This window comes from Marmota flaviventris, chromosome 11 (genome assembly GCF_047511675.1).
Source record: "Marmota flaviventris isolate mMarFla1 chromosome 11, mMarFla1.hap1, whole genome shotgun sequence".
NCBI lineage: Eukaryota > Metazoa > Chordata > Mammalia > Rodentia > Sciuridae > Marmota > Marmota flaviventris.
This window is the reverse complement of record NC_092508.1, coordinates 67,920,377-67,934,958: the sequence shown is the minus strand read 5'-3', so window position 1 is coordinate 67,934,958 and position 14,582 is coordinate 67,920,377.

Below are 14,582 nucleotides of genomic sequence, written 5' to 3'. Positions count from 1 at the left end.
TACCATTCAGTAAATCCCATCAGGGGATTAATGCACTGATTGGGTTAAGGCTATCATAACTCAATCATTTCTCCTCTGAAACTTCTTGGATTGTCTCACACATGAGCTTTTGCGTGACACCTCATATCTAAACTATAACGATCTAATTATGTTCTCTAGCACAAAACAACTTTCTTTCAAAGAAATCTATGAATGGGGAAGTGGGGCAAAATTTATCCCTCCCAAATAATTGCTATACTTTATTAAAATCAGTACCTATATTTTGATACTTCTTATAGCAATATATATGATGGATATAGTTCCATTCAATTTATAATAAAATACAAAATAAAACAACATAGCATAAAAGTTAAAAATTGTTTTCCTAAATCTAATATAGTAATAACCTACAGATTCTTAACTGTAGCATATATCCTGAATCTTATTGTCAATGATATAATATTCTATTTAAATTCATAATAAAGAGATATAGCCCATATGCATCCTCCCTGGGCACTAGGTGTTTAAACATATTTTTAAAAATCAGATCTAATAAAAAATGTTTAAAGTATTAATTAAACATATGTAAAATAATATAAAACATCAATAACTTCTGGCATCTATAGTTTGACTTCATTTCAAATTAGAAAAAAAAACAGAAACAGACAATTTCTTTCATTCACTTTCATAAGGTTGAATTGTTAATGAAATAAAAACTTGGATTTTGCTGATGTTTGCCATTAAGTTGAGCTACCTGTATTTACATACTGGACTTCTAGATAATAAGAATGGACTGATTGGTTATACCTTATATGAATTTATTTAAATCTTTTAATATGTTTTTTTTAAACAATATAGGTATTGATAGTTAAGGCAAGAGCAAGAGACTACCAGAAGAAAGTAAGGAAAAAGAAAACAGAGAAAAAATGAATCCATATCAGTATCTTAATTAATGCTGGCCTCCTCAGAAATTGAACATTCTGTCATTCAATTCAGATTTTTTACTTGTGGTGCCTAATTCAGTTAGAAACAATGATATAAAAAATTTTCAATGTTGATCAAGACAGCATTTTTTGTGAGTATAAGTTTTATATCTGGTAAGCATTGTAGAAGGTAAGCTAATTTTGATGTAGGTAGATTGAATTAAAGTCCATAGAGGTTAGCATATTAAAAGAAAAATGAATTATGGTATTGTAGAGGTTGTATACAGTTGGCAGCCTGGAATTTGTAGCCACAACAAAGACATCAGTGTACAAGGTGAAAAATCACTATGTTAGGTAGCATGTACCAAACCAGCCCTATTGCAATTGATTCTGTTTCTAGCCTCTCTCTGACCCCACTGTTCCCCTCAAATCCCACTCAGCTTCCATGCCGAGTTTTTTATTCTGCTGCTGTTTTCTCTCCACATACTTTCTTTCCAAACCAACATCCATGTTCTACTCATCAACCATACCGCTTTAGAAAGCTTCAGGCTGGAAGACCAGGCATGAAGTGCTGGCGGGTGGTGTAGCTGTTAGGCAGCCTTGTGTATCACAAGAGATCTGATGCTATCAAATTCCTTTTCCCCCAAAGACTAAAGAGAGCAAGCCTTTGTGAGCATGCAGGAGGGGGATGAAAACAGTTTGTCTCCTGAGCAGCCAGGCTTTGTCGTGTTACAAATGAAATCACTTCGGAAATTTAGAGAATTAATATCATAATGAAGACGGGAGTACCCATTAGGGTGGTCTAATGTTGCTCTGGAGAAATGTGATGGATGCCCAGTGGCTGCAAGCCCTTATTTGCAGAGAGTCACCTCTGCAGTTGCCATTATTAGGAAGATGTCTGAAGCAGAGGATCAGACACAACCATTGCAAGATGAGATACTGTTTGACTGGTTTCCAGGGAACCGAAGGATACAAGCTTAGTTGTACCTGTCACTATGGCTCCCAGCATTTTTCCCCCTTAATGTCTTTTTTAGCTGTAGGAAGTTTCTCTTTAAAGATTCAGTGCTTTCCTAATGGCATAAAGTGAGTAATGGGGAGCATATAAAATGTTATATAGATTACAAATGAATTCAGTCTATTTTAAGACAATGTGTGCTAGCCCTAAAGAATGAGTTTATTTACCTTCAGGTTTCTCTTCAAAATAAATTTAGGTAAACATTTTGAAATGAGCATACCACTGGTATTCTCATGTTCATTTACCCTTCTATGTAAAATATCCCTGACTTTCCAGGGCAATATATGTATCCACTCAAAATATGGTCTGCATTTGATGTTCTTTTCTGTACTAAAGGCTAGAATATGGTACTTCTAGGAATTATTGGAAAATGTAATTGAATCATCATTTCTAGTACTCAGTTATCTTTCTGTTGCACTGTTTCCCAGTGATGTTGGTACACATAATAGATGTTGGTACACATAAAAACCACATATCAATTCCAGACTAGATAAAATGGAAGGATAATTTCCCTGAAATTTGGAAGAATATAAAGGAGAAAAACAACATTTCCCTAAAAGTAAGGTAACATCTATTTTTTTCTCCACTTTACAACTGATCCTTTTGTCTCTCAGATTCATTAACACCATTTGTATTTCTTATACCTGTTTGCCATCAATGAACTAATAACCCATTCTCTGTGGTATTTTTTTTTCCCAATATCTGTCTCTTTTCAAGACAGGTTTATAGAGTAGCTCATGTTCTTACTGAATTCAAATGCAGGTTTTGTTTTTTTTATTTGAAAGTACTATAAAGATGCAATCATTCAGATTTTGTAAACTTTAGTCAATTATCTATGAAAACAACTCAGAAAACACTACCAATGCTTCCTTTCAGCAAGAACAAAAGCAATATGGCAAAACTTACTAATCATTTAGAGAGCAAATTGGACTATGGCAGGACTTGGTGCACTGACTATCCATCTGGGCTCTTTCTGTTGAACTATTAATTTCCTATTGTTTTCTGTATACAAACCCTTAAAAGGCAGCCAGCCTAGAGGTCCAATCAAATCTCTCCCATCTAGAAATGACTAACTAGAAGCAGATTTCACCAAAAAGCTATCTAACAATTGTTTGGGTGGCTCTGATCCCTTTCCAAAGAAGCACAAATTATGTCCGTAAAGTCCTATTACCTTCATGAAACAGGATATTCTACTCATTCTCCAAACCCAAACTCACTAATCATCCATAAATATACTTTGGTTTTTTTGTTTGGTTTGGTACTGGGGATTGAATCCAAGGGGACTTTGCCACTGAGCTACATCCCCATTCTTTTTTATTTTGAGACAAGGTTTTGCTAAGTTGCCCAGGCTGGCCTCAAACCTCCTATCCTCCTGGCTCAACCTCCAGAGTAGCTGGTATTACAGGTGTGCACCACAGTGCCTGGCCATATGTACACTTTGAATATCAATGTTGTTACTTTATTATATTTCAAATCTGCATTTCATCATATATCTTTTTTCTCTAGTTTTATCATGTATTCTAGTTATTTTTCCCCCAGCCAGCATTTAATCTCCCTAAGAATAATGGAGATGTATCTTCATATTACCTAATATAGCATGAGGCCTATAGTGATGACTCTAAATGGAATCAAACTGATGTAACAAGTGAATGATATGAACTTTCTAAAACTCATCATTCCAAAGTAAATACTGTGTGTTGAAAGGAATGTCTGTGGTCCTTTTTCTGTAGGGTTTTTGATTTTCTTCCAAACTGATACATTCACATCCTGCTACTAAAGAAATTCATCCTCCCTAAAGCAAATAAAAGAGTCCTCATGAAAATAATGTACCCCACCAGCATTTCAGACCCTGCAAATAACAAACGTGATCTTGGACAGAGAAGAATCTAATGAAAACAATCACATTAAGCATAGCTCTTCCGTGCTCAGTGCTCAATAAGTGAGCAGCAGGCTCTCTCTGTCTAGCTTACAGAAAACAGGAGGTAGCAGTTTGCAAGGAGCAGCGTTTTAATGTGATTGGACTATAACAGACAATCTATTTACAGCATGCTCTGGGGAGCTTATAAACAAATGTTGAGTAATTTCAGCCAGCAGTAATTACCCTTGCAGCTGACAAGGATAGCATGAGACTTTCTCCTTCACCTTCAGCCCAGTCCAGAAGGCAGTGTACACAATGCCACTTCTAATTATTTCTGCATTTCTATGGCTAAAGACCAAAGTGTGTTATTAGAGAACATTTTAGAAGCTTTTTAAAAGCTTATTTATTAGGACAATTAAAAGTCATCACTATGACAGCAAATAAAAGGTTCCATTCTCAGGAATGCAGTATCAAATGAGCTTCTGGCCACTTACCTTTAAGGCAGTGTGGACTTGTTTTGTGTGGTCTATTGTTAAGAGCTGTGACTAGAGCTTGGTAATAAAAAGAAATAATATCTGGAATGCATTTGGTTTAATTCTGAGATGTGCCTTTTGCGCTGTACAATTTTCGATCAATTTAGAGCATATAACTGAAGATAGTTCTCAAAAGGCACAGAATTTTGAAACGTGTGTGTGTGTGTGTGTGTGTGTGTGTTCATGCGTTACTTTATGATAGATACTGATGGACTTAAAATGTATTTGTTCATACTATCCTTTCCTATATCTCACAAGAAACACTGGACTACCCTAGTGGGTTAAAGGCTCTTCTTGGGAGGGTTTGCTCATATTGTATCAGTTTGACATAAGAAAGATGTTAAAAATTCAGAGATCTAAAAATAAACCTTCAGCAGATAAGCTTCTAATGGAGTGCTGAAGGAGTAAAACAATTATGCAGAGCAATCACCCTGAGCGTTTGTAATTAACAATCAAATTACTTCCCAGAAGTGTCCAACAAGAGAACTTTTGTTGAACATTTCTATACGTGCCAAACTACCCCAAAGTAATTGCGGAAATCAGTGAACTGTGGTGTGTGTCGGTCCTCGAACACCATGGCCAGTTTGGCATTCACTGAGCTTCTGTCCGCCTCAGTAAACTCAGTTCAGATCCGGACTATAGGAATTGACAGCAGATATCTAATCCCACAAAGTATATTATTTACATTTTTTGATACGTTTCATTACATTACATTCTGTCATGTTGCATTTCATCACCAAGGGATAGAATGTTGCATAACCTCATATGACATGATGACAGTCTCTCTCTCTCTCTCTCTCTCTCTCTCTCTCTCTCTCTCACACACACACACACACACACACACACAGATGCACACAACACAAAACTTTGAGATCACAAAGTATATCTAAAGTAATATTTTAAATTTTAGCCCTGGAGTCCTAGAAAGCCCCCAATGGTAACATTTACAACTTTGCTAAACCCATAGTCCTTTCATGACAGTAACATCACATTGTTTTGCACAATGATGTCTGCACTTATTTAACATATATTTTCCCAGATGTTTATAAAAAAAATCAATATATCATTATGATGTATAACAGACCACAAAAGCACATGTTCTGTAATGTAAAACAATATTAAATTACAAATTAGCCTTCTTGAAAGAAATACCCAAAAACCAATTACAAAGTTTAACAATACACCATTAGATGCATGTTTCTACTATTATTTTGCACTCATTTCTGAAATGTGGTTGGCAGAAGGACAATAACTTGTCCTTGTTCTTGAGACTGGCAGGTGTCACTTTGGCCAGTGTTGGATGTGAGTGACAGATATTTTACAGCTGAAGAAATGAGAATGCAGAAATTCAAGAGTACCTCTGGGATTTCCCTGGTCATTTGTGGGCAGCGCAAGGGCAGGGCAGACTGCTCTGCTAACGCAGGACTGCTTGTTGTGACTGCTGCGGGCAGCTGCCGATTCATGGCATTTTAAATAATATTTCTATTAACAAGGGTGTGTTTCTCCTTTGATGGAAGCACACAGAAAACCACTCTCTAGGCCATCCTCTGTATACTAAACTGCTGTAATTGCTTTCCTGTGCTTTATTCAAAAATCTGGTAAATGCTGATTTCGGTAGAAAATTGCTTACAGATTTAGTATTTTCAAACATACAGGTTTTCATCCACATCAATATAGTCTATCAAAAGCTAGTAGTTTATTTTCCTCCTATACTTAAAAGTGTTGAATGTTTTAGTTTTACAAAAAAAGAAAAAGAAGCAACTTCTTGGTGGCAGATATGTAAATGATGATAATAAGAAATGATAATAAACCAGGGTGACATACTGGAGCAAAAAATAGGAATATTTCTCCTTTCTACTCTGATATTATTAAGAACGTCTGTCTTCTTGGTTCTAGTCTAATTTTCATGCAGGTTAAAGAGAAATAAAACATTTAAATTAACGTAAAAAGAAATAACAGTTATAAAGCTTCAAATATATTTAAATTATATTTTTAAATGCTTTTAGGCTCACTTTTCTTTCTGGGATAAAAAAGAGAAGTTTTTAAGGAAAGAATTCCAAACATATCAATATGCAAAATTATAGGGTTTTTAAGGATTATCAGGAAAAAAAGAAGGTTAAAACCAGAGACTTTTAAACAAATATTCTCCAAAATTTATAAACATGCTCAAAGAGGAAAGATAAAAATTACGTTTTTTTAAAGTACAAGGCAAAGCTATTTATGCACTTGTTTTTCAAATGCTTTTTACCCTGTCAGGTTTGCAAAGCAAGGAATTTCTCTTGTTTGCAGTCTGAGTCATCCCTGACATTTACATTTTGTAAACACCATATTTAAATTGTCCTTTTTCTTACTATTATAATAACTACACTTGACATACCCTTGTCCGTTAAACTTGCAAAACTTATGGGAGTTCACTCAAACTAAACTGTTGTAGAGGGGACAGACTTTTTAAAAATCAAAGCTCTCTAATGTGATTGCTTAAAAGAATGATTATATGCAATGATATACAAGCAATATGAATGGTAGGCTTTAGTTACAAGGATAGTTATCTGCCTTCATTTTCCATTAATTTCCTCCAGACCACTGCCAAAATATTACCTTGCAAAATGAAAATGAAAACCATATGTTGATTAGGGAAAACATGTAAAGTCACAGCACATTTCAACATTCACTCAAAGAGTTAACATTGAAACCTTCTCCAAAGAGCAAGAAGATATGTTGATTTAGATTGATATTAGAATATGTTGTTTAACGTCACTTGCCAAATGTTGTTTCAGTTTTTAAATGATGACTTATGTTAAATAATTTGAAACATGCAGGAAAGCAGAATGATATGGAATAAGTGCCTCACTGTAATTTTGGGAAGAGGAATAACCCCCCTCCCCACATACCCCATGAAATAAACCTCTCCATAAAAACCAATAACATAGTTAAAAACAGGCAGTCACAATTAGATTTTTTTTCTCTACTTAGTAATGCAAAGATAAATTGTTCTCCTTTGGAAATCAAATATTGTCCTAACCACTGTGTTTCTTTAATTAAACTGTATTCTTTATAGTGATCAAATATAATTAGCAGTAACAAGTATTTAATGAAAACAAACTGCTACTCCCAAACCTTTACTGCATGTTTTGTTTAAATCCCACAGATGCTCCAAGGATAACTGTATCTCCATTACAAGTACAAAGCATGTCCTCTCCCCACTCTTCCCAACCCTGTTTGCCAGGAGCATTCAAAACAATAAAAACAATGATAAAAACTTCTGTTATTCCAAGGACTTCAGCTCACATTCAAATCCTGCCCCTCAGCTCAATGCCTCATTTCCAAGGAAGCTTAACACTTAGTGATTCAAATATTTTATAGATCTGTTCTTCAAAACTCCCCTTTGATATCCTCACATAATGAAGCATTACCCTGATATCTTTGATTATTAGTAAGTGACCAAAATGAGAAGAAAAGTGCCCATGTTGGACTCATCGACAGCTAGGTGACATAGCAAGTCTTAGGTAATTAATTGTGAGTGAAAGGGGGTTTGGTTTTGCAGCCTCGTAAAACTTTTCCCACATGGCTGAACCCTCGGTCAGGAGACGTTAGGCAACATTAACTGCCTGCACATTTCTGCAAGGCTCTGGAGGAATAGCTAGGCACTGGGGCTCCAATCCTGAGAACCTTGGGACACAAGACATCAGCGTCTACCTTTCATCTTAGCTGAGATTTGGAGTGGGTTCAGACCACAGAGGCTCCTTAATTCTCACTAATTCATTTGCTTTCCTGATTCACTTGGCTTGGGATAACCTGAGAATGATAATGAACCTGTGAGGGGAGCTCTTAGTCCCTTGCCTTTGAATGTGCTTGGCATGGATCGAGGGCTTTCTGTGAATCTTGCAAGAGGAAAAGAATCTTATTAGCACTGATTGCTAGTCATGAGGTTTCCTCTAAAAATTGCTCTTGTGTTTTAACTCTTGCTTGCTTTCTGCAAAGCAGAGTAGTGGGAGGAAAAATATAAGTTAAGCTATTTACAAGAATGATGTATGTTTCTAGAAGCTGGGTAACAGTTTAGGGTGTGATTTAAACCTAGCAGCCAGCTATTTCTCAGTGTCTAAAAAGCAACCTTGATGTTTTCCACTCCTTTTTGCAACTTATGTTAAGTTCTTCTTTCAATTTGTACTTTGTACCAGAGAGGTAGACTTTTTAAAAAACACATCCAAAGCTCTCTTTAAAATAGTCATTGTTAGACAGAATTTACACAAGAGTTGTCAAGTTCACAGACATTCCTTTGGTTTTGGAATTCTGTTAAACTGGTACTTTTGCTTTTACAATTAGTATGTTGTGGACTTTTAACTTCTACCTACGCAGGAATTCGTGCTTGAGATGAAAAGTCAATAAACGAATTGGGCAAAGTAATGTGTTTTAGTAAAGCAATAAAAAGGGCAATTTGGGTCTAGTAGTCTAGCCAAAGGTGATCCTTCTTTAGATTTTGAGATAGTAAACTACTGACCAAATTATTCCCTTGTTCAGTTGTAATTGTGCTTTTGCATGTTCAGTTGCTCATGCCCTCTCATGTACTTGTTAACGAAAGTTATAGGCAGCAGTTGTGATGAACTAGATATATCGAGGGGCAGAAGCAGTTTTGACTCAAGAATTAGAAGAGGACCTTGGCAGCAAAGCAAAGTGCTAACACATTCTGTTATGTTTCAAAAAGTGTATAACCTCTGATGTCATATGCTTGTCTCCAACTTGGGGACTGACTCTCTTATAAACTGAGTAACCAGAGCAACCCATGACATCCACATACGATGGTAGCAAATTTGTAGGATAGGTGGTGGGCCTGCACACCTAAACCATAAGTCATCACCATGCTTAGAGCATACAGAATACCACAAGAGCTAAAGTCGGGAAAAGCCCTGGAGCTCATCCAATCCAATTCCCAAGAATTTCAAAGATGACAGAACTGAGGACCAAAGAGTTTGCAAGATTTGTTCAAGATCAAATAGCTCCTCAGGGATAGAACTAATATGAGAACTCAGGATTCTGATTCCAAGTCTATTGCTGTCTGAGACTGTGTACAAAGAAGGCTAGAATTTCCACAGAAACTATTTTGACATTTTCAAAGTTTTAATGCTAGTGGGAAGTATTTCAAGAGGCATCTACTCTCCTATGCTCTCCTATGCCACCCCAAGACCTCTCATTCATTGACTTCCTATGGTGTGGTACCATTATGTATTTCAGTTTGGACTCTTTCCAGGGGCACACTTTTTTTTTCTTCCCAACCAGAGAAGGCCACCATTTGTTAAATAAATTGACATCAAAAATCATTTTCACTTATTTCCTTTCTCTGTAATTTTACTGTATTTCTTTCTCCTCCCTTCTCTCAGATTTGGGATCTTTCTTACTTGTCAAGTGTGGGCAAATCTATACTAGAATAATAATTTATGTGCAATTTATTTCTAATTCTTGAAAATACTTGGTTGGTATAATTCCATAGTGTCAATGGTTAGAAAGACATGAAAGTTGAGAAATTTCTGGAAAAAAAATAAAAAAAAAACTGTAAAGGTTTCCATCAAGAAAACGTGGTCATTTTAAATATTGTGGAACATCAAATAAGAGCATGTGTTTGGGGATTGATAAATCTAGGCTTAAATCCCTGACCCTCATATTTGCTATGACCTTAAGTAAGAAGGTATTTAACCTTCCAAGTCTCTGTTTTTCTCTTGAAAATACATGAGGTTTTTAAAATACTGGCACCTAATAGGCACTTAGTAAGTGTTAGCTATTATTATTATTAGTGATCTTGTTATTCTATTGCTATAAATCATAAAAGATTGATATAGTAGGTATTATAAAGCTAAAGTGGCTGGATTGAGTGGATTTGGGAGCTTTCCTGGAGAAAGAGGAGGGAAATAAAGGTGAAATGTTACTTCAAGGTTTCCCAGGTTGAGAGACTAAAAGTCATGACATTATTTGTCACATCCCGAGAGGATGAATTTTCGGTTCCTTTGAAGTGGGTTTGATAATTGTGTATTCATGTCAGGTGAGGGCAACAGAGAGCTATCCAGGCAGGTAACCCTGTTGGCTTGTAAAACCATGACCATGGTTATCAACCCCTTAGAGAAATAGTGAAGCCAGTTTGAGCTAAGGAGAAAGTCAATAGACCCAAATTGAAACCCAAAATTTTTGTTGGTTCCAAAAGAAAGTGAAGGCTAGAAGCTGGGAATAAGCCAACCCACAAAGCAAGAAAAAGGAGGAAATCATAAAATAGAACTAGAGTGGACATTTGTCAGGTATCACAGGCATAGCCATGATAGACCTCCAGAAAGCAGTGTCCACTGCCTCTTCTGAGTCAGATGTTCAGAGCTTCCCATCTCAACCAGGCAGCTGTGGCTGGCCTTTGTGAAGGCCACCGAGGACTCTCAGCTTTAACATACATAACTATCTATGGTAGCAGTGAGAGTAGCCAGTAAATATAACCAACCAAAAGAAAATATGATCAACACTTAGCTGAAAACTCAGCAAACTACTCGGGAACGTCCAGGAAACTCCAGTACCGATGATATATTGCAGTCTCACTTAAATCTAATGCATAGATGTTATCATCCCTACTCTGAGATGAAGAAACTAAGGTTACAAGAAATTAAGAAATTTATTCAAGATCATATAACTCATAAATAGAAGAACCATAAAGAATTAGAATGGGTATCTGCCTGATATCAAAGCTTTTTCCATCTATCCCTGCTGCTCAAAATTAAATCTATGAGAATGCATGAGTTCTTTAAAGGACTAAAAAAAAAAAAAAATAGGCAGGAGTCTGATAAGTCAAGGAAGTATTTAATGCTACAGCAATTTCAGGAATTAGGACTGATAACACACTGTTGGATTTTTGTAATTAAGAAGACATGAGTGACCTTGGAAAAAGGAAGCAGGACTATCAATGAGGAGCAGGTGAGGGAATAGTGACTGGATCTGTAAATCTCCCCTTGGAAAAAGCTGGCAGTAAAAGAGTAGTCATTCCAAGGAGAACCATCAGCTGGTGCCATCTTTTTCATTTGTTAAGGGAGACATGAAAATGTTTGTGGGTGGTGATGATTGGGTCACTAGAAATCAGTACACATTTAGAAGAAACAAAAAATTACAAAGCATAGTTACATAGGAGAGGGAAAAAAAAGTATATGGATTTTTTGAGGTGCTAAGAAAGATGCAAGTATAGAGGTATGTAGAAGTTAGAGTGTAACAGAAAATTTAAAAAAAACTTGTCTTAGATATCTTTGATCCATCAAGTAGGAGACAAAAGTATCTGTTGTAAATGAGATGTGAAGTGGATATGGGTGTGTGAAGAATGTATGGATTCATGACACAGGAGAAAATGTGGAGGCACGCATTAGTGTCAGAAGGAAGGAATACGCTGAATAGACAGAATCTCATTAGGAGAAATCGGTGTACTGGACAACCCCAGTGTCTGTTGGAAGTTGAGGGTCAGAGCTTTTATAAACAGGCCTCTCTAGGCTCATCACAGTCCACTCAGTTAATGGTCCTATTGAAGCCCTGTGAGAGACAGTCCTACTGATTATATAAGCAATATCAATCTTGCTTCTCTGAGATGTGATATTTAATATTTTTCATTGAAGCTAGGACAGTTAAAAGCTCTGGAAATGCCTTTTCCTTCCAACATATTCATAGTAAACCAACAGTACATCATTTTCCCAGGCAGAATATAGCAGATTTGGTGTTTATGCCTAAACTCCACTCCTCAAAAACAAAAACAAAAAAAACTTACTGATAAATCTAAATTCATAGGGGAAGGGGTGAAATTTTATTTTGTGGGCATTTAAAAAATCTTGACAGAAATGAAGAGTAAATTTGTTTTTCACTTTAGGTACAGGAAAATCTAGATAATGTATAAAGTTAGGAATTGAAAATACGGAAAGAGAGTGGGTAGAGTGGGAGCCGGTATCTGTTTCCTTTTTCTTTTATCTTTTAAAAATCTATGGCAAATCAACTTCCCTTTATTGGTAGAGTATTATCTAACAACTCAGTAAACATTCAAAGTACATACTTGAACAAGATAAGAAAAACAGTGACCTTTTTTGTTTCTTTTTTTTTTTTTTTTTTTGCATCACTAGGGATTGATTCCTCAAGCATGCTAGGGAAGAGTTATACCACTGAGCAACATCCCCAACTACCACCCTGACCCTCATAAAAAAAAAAAATACTTACCAGTCTATAAAACTGAGTTGCTTGAATGCTGGGATTCAAATTAAAATTCAATTTTAAGGAAAAAAATAATTTTTAGCATTGACGAAATTTATTCAGTGCAAGTTTGGTTTCATAATATTTAGACTGAAATTCTAGAGACATCCATGAATTCAGTTTTTCACAAACACCTCCACAGAGGCACATGTTGATTTAGGAAGTGTCCACATGACAGTAAAACAACCAATCAATTCAGTGAAAAAAATCAATTGATTCAATAAAAACATCAAACAGGCTGTTTGCTGTCATGAAGATCAAACTACTGTTTGACAGAACTTTTACTTTTTAATCAATGGTATTGATGTCCGTAAACACTGTCTTAAGTTTACCTGCCGATGTTCATCATACAAAAGAGGACTGGGTTGGTAATCGTTAAGTAATTTCAGCAAGAAAGCACATAGGAAAACCTAAACTTTGGGCCCAAAATTTCCTTCCATTCTGTAGCGCTTCCCATATCTAATCTCTTCCTTATTAACCTCCTTCCAAAAGAAAGTGGTTTCATAATGTGGTATCGTTTATTATATAATACACTATACCCCAGGCAAAGTTACTACCGTGCTGAACAGGGTCTTATGTGTTTACCCTTAAAAGAAAGGTGGCAGATTTTGCTTTCTTTTCTTTATATGCATCATTCATATTTCTTGGCTGATATCTTTGGAATTTGTAACATATCCATCATTATCTAACTGCCAACTGTTTTCAGAGGAGCTGTTTCTTTAAGCTCATTATTTCCTCCAATTGGAGAATCTACAGAGTTTCTTTCTACAACACTCAGCAGACAGCATGGTACATGTGTACAGATGAATGGTCGGGTTTGTCCTTCAGAGTCTCTTTGTACCCAGCTTTGCCCCAGAACTGCAGTGCGTAATGAGCAGCAAATGCATACTCATGTGCTTTAAAAGCGTACAGTGAAAACCAGAAAAAAATTTCCAAAATAAGGACTGCATTTGTAAATAAGCTGTTATATAACCACATAGTTCCACAGTTTCCTACTTTCCTTAAGAGTTGGAGGATTATTATGACTCTCCTATAATTAGTTTCCACAAAACTTCCTTGAAGTCAAGCACAGTTGATTGGGCAGCTGCCTTTCAGGAAGAGTTACATGAGCTGCACTTCGGGAGATTTCAAACCAAATCAGAGAGTGGATGATGAAAGCAACAACATGCAGATTGTGGGAAAAGTAAGACTCTTCGAATGTTGCTCGTATAAAGGGCTGTGCAAGCATATCCATAAGGCACTGAGTTACTGTCAGAGAAAGAGATGAGTGCCCCTGTCTCTTTCTATGAGTCATTACTTAATGACCTAAATTAACAGGTATAGATGCTCCAGAATTTCAGAATGCACTGATCAGAATTTTAAAGACGAATGGTGCTTGGGAATATTGAAAATGTAACATTTACCATCTGTACTGATCCTGAAAGTCTATTTTAGGACATGAGATAAAAATGGAGAGTGCTATCTGCAAATAATTGCTAGGTAACCAAAATAAAGCTTTTTTCTCCTTACTTTTTCCTTTAACATAGGTCAAAGCAAATGTATGTAACACTCCACCATGATCAGACCTGGTCTTGTGCATGATGTACTGCTATTGTTTTTGTTTAAGCAAAGAAAAGCCAAAAGGATTAGTTATCTCAGCTGTAAATATCTGAGTAACAGAAACACAGCTGGAAAGTCATGGTTTCCTCCCCTTCCACTGTCTTTCCCATGGATAAAACCAGCATGGCTCTACTGAGATCTAAAAGACAAAGATGTGTTGTCACCAACTCCTGCCACGACAACACTCAAGTGTGCCACCTTTAGTGATCCAGAGTCATTTTGGATCTTCAGGTACTCCTAATTCTTTGTGCTCATACAAGTGGATTTAAATCCTTGTTACCATGAGAAAAATGATTTCTTACCCTAGAATATTATCACTAATATTAAGAAATGTAGCATATAAAATAAACAAAGGCATTAAACCTTAGGCCATAGGATGTTTAAGTATCAGAGAGGACAATCAGAAAATAACTATCTTTAAGCTCCCAGCA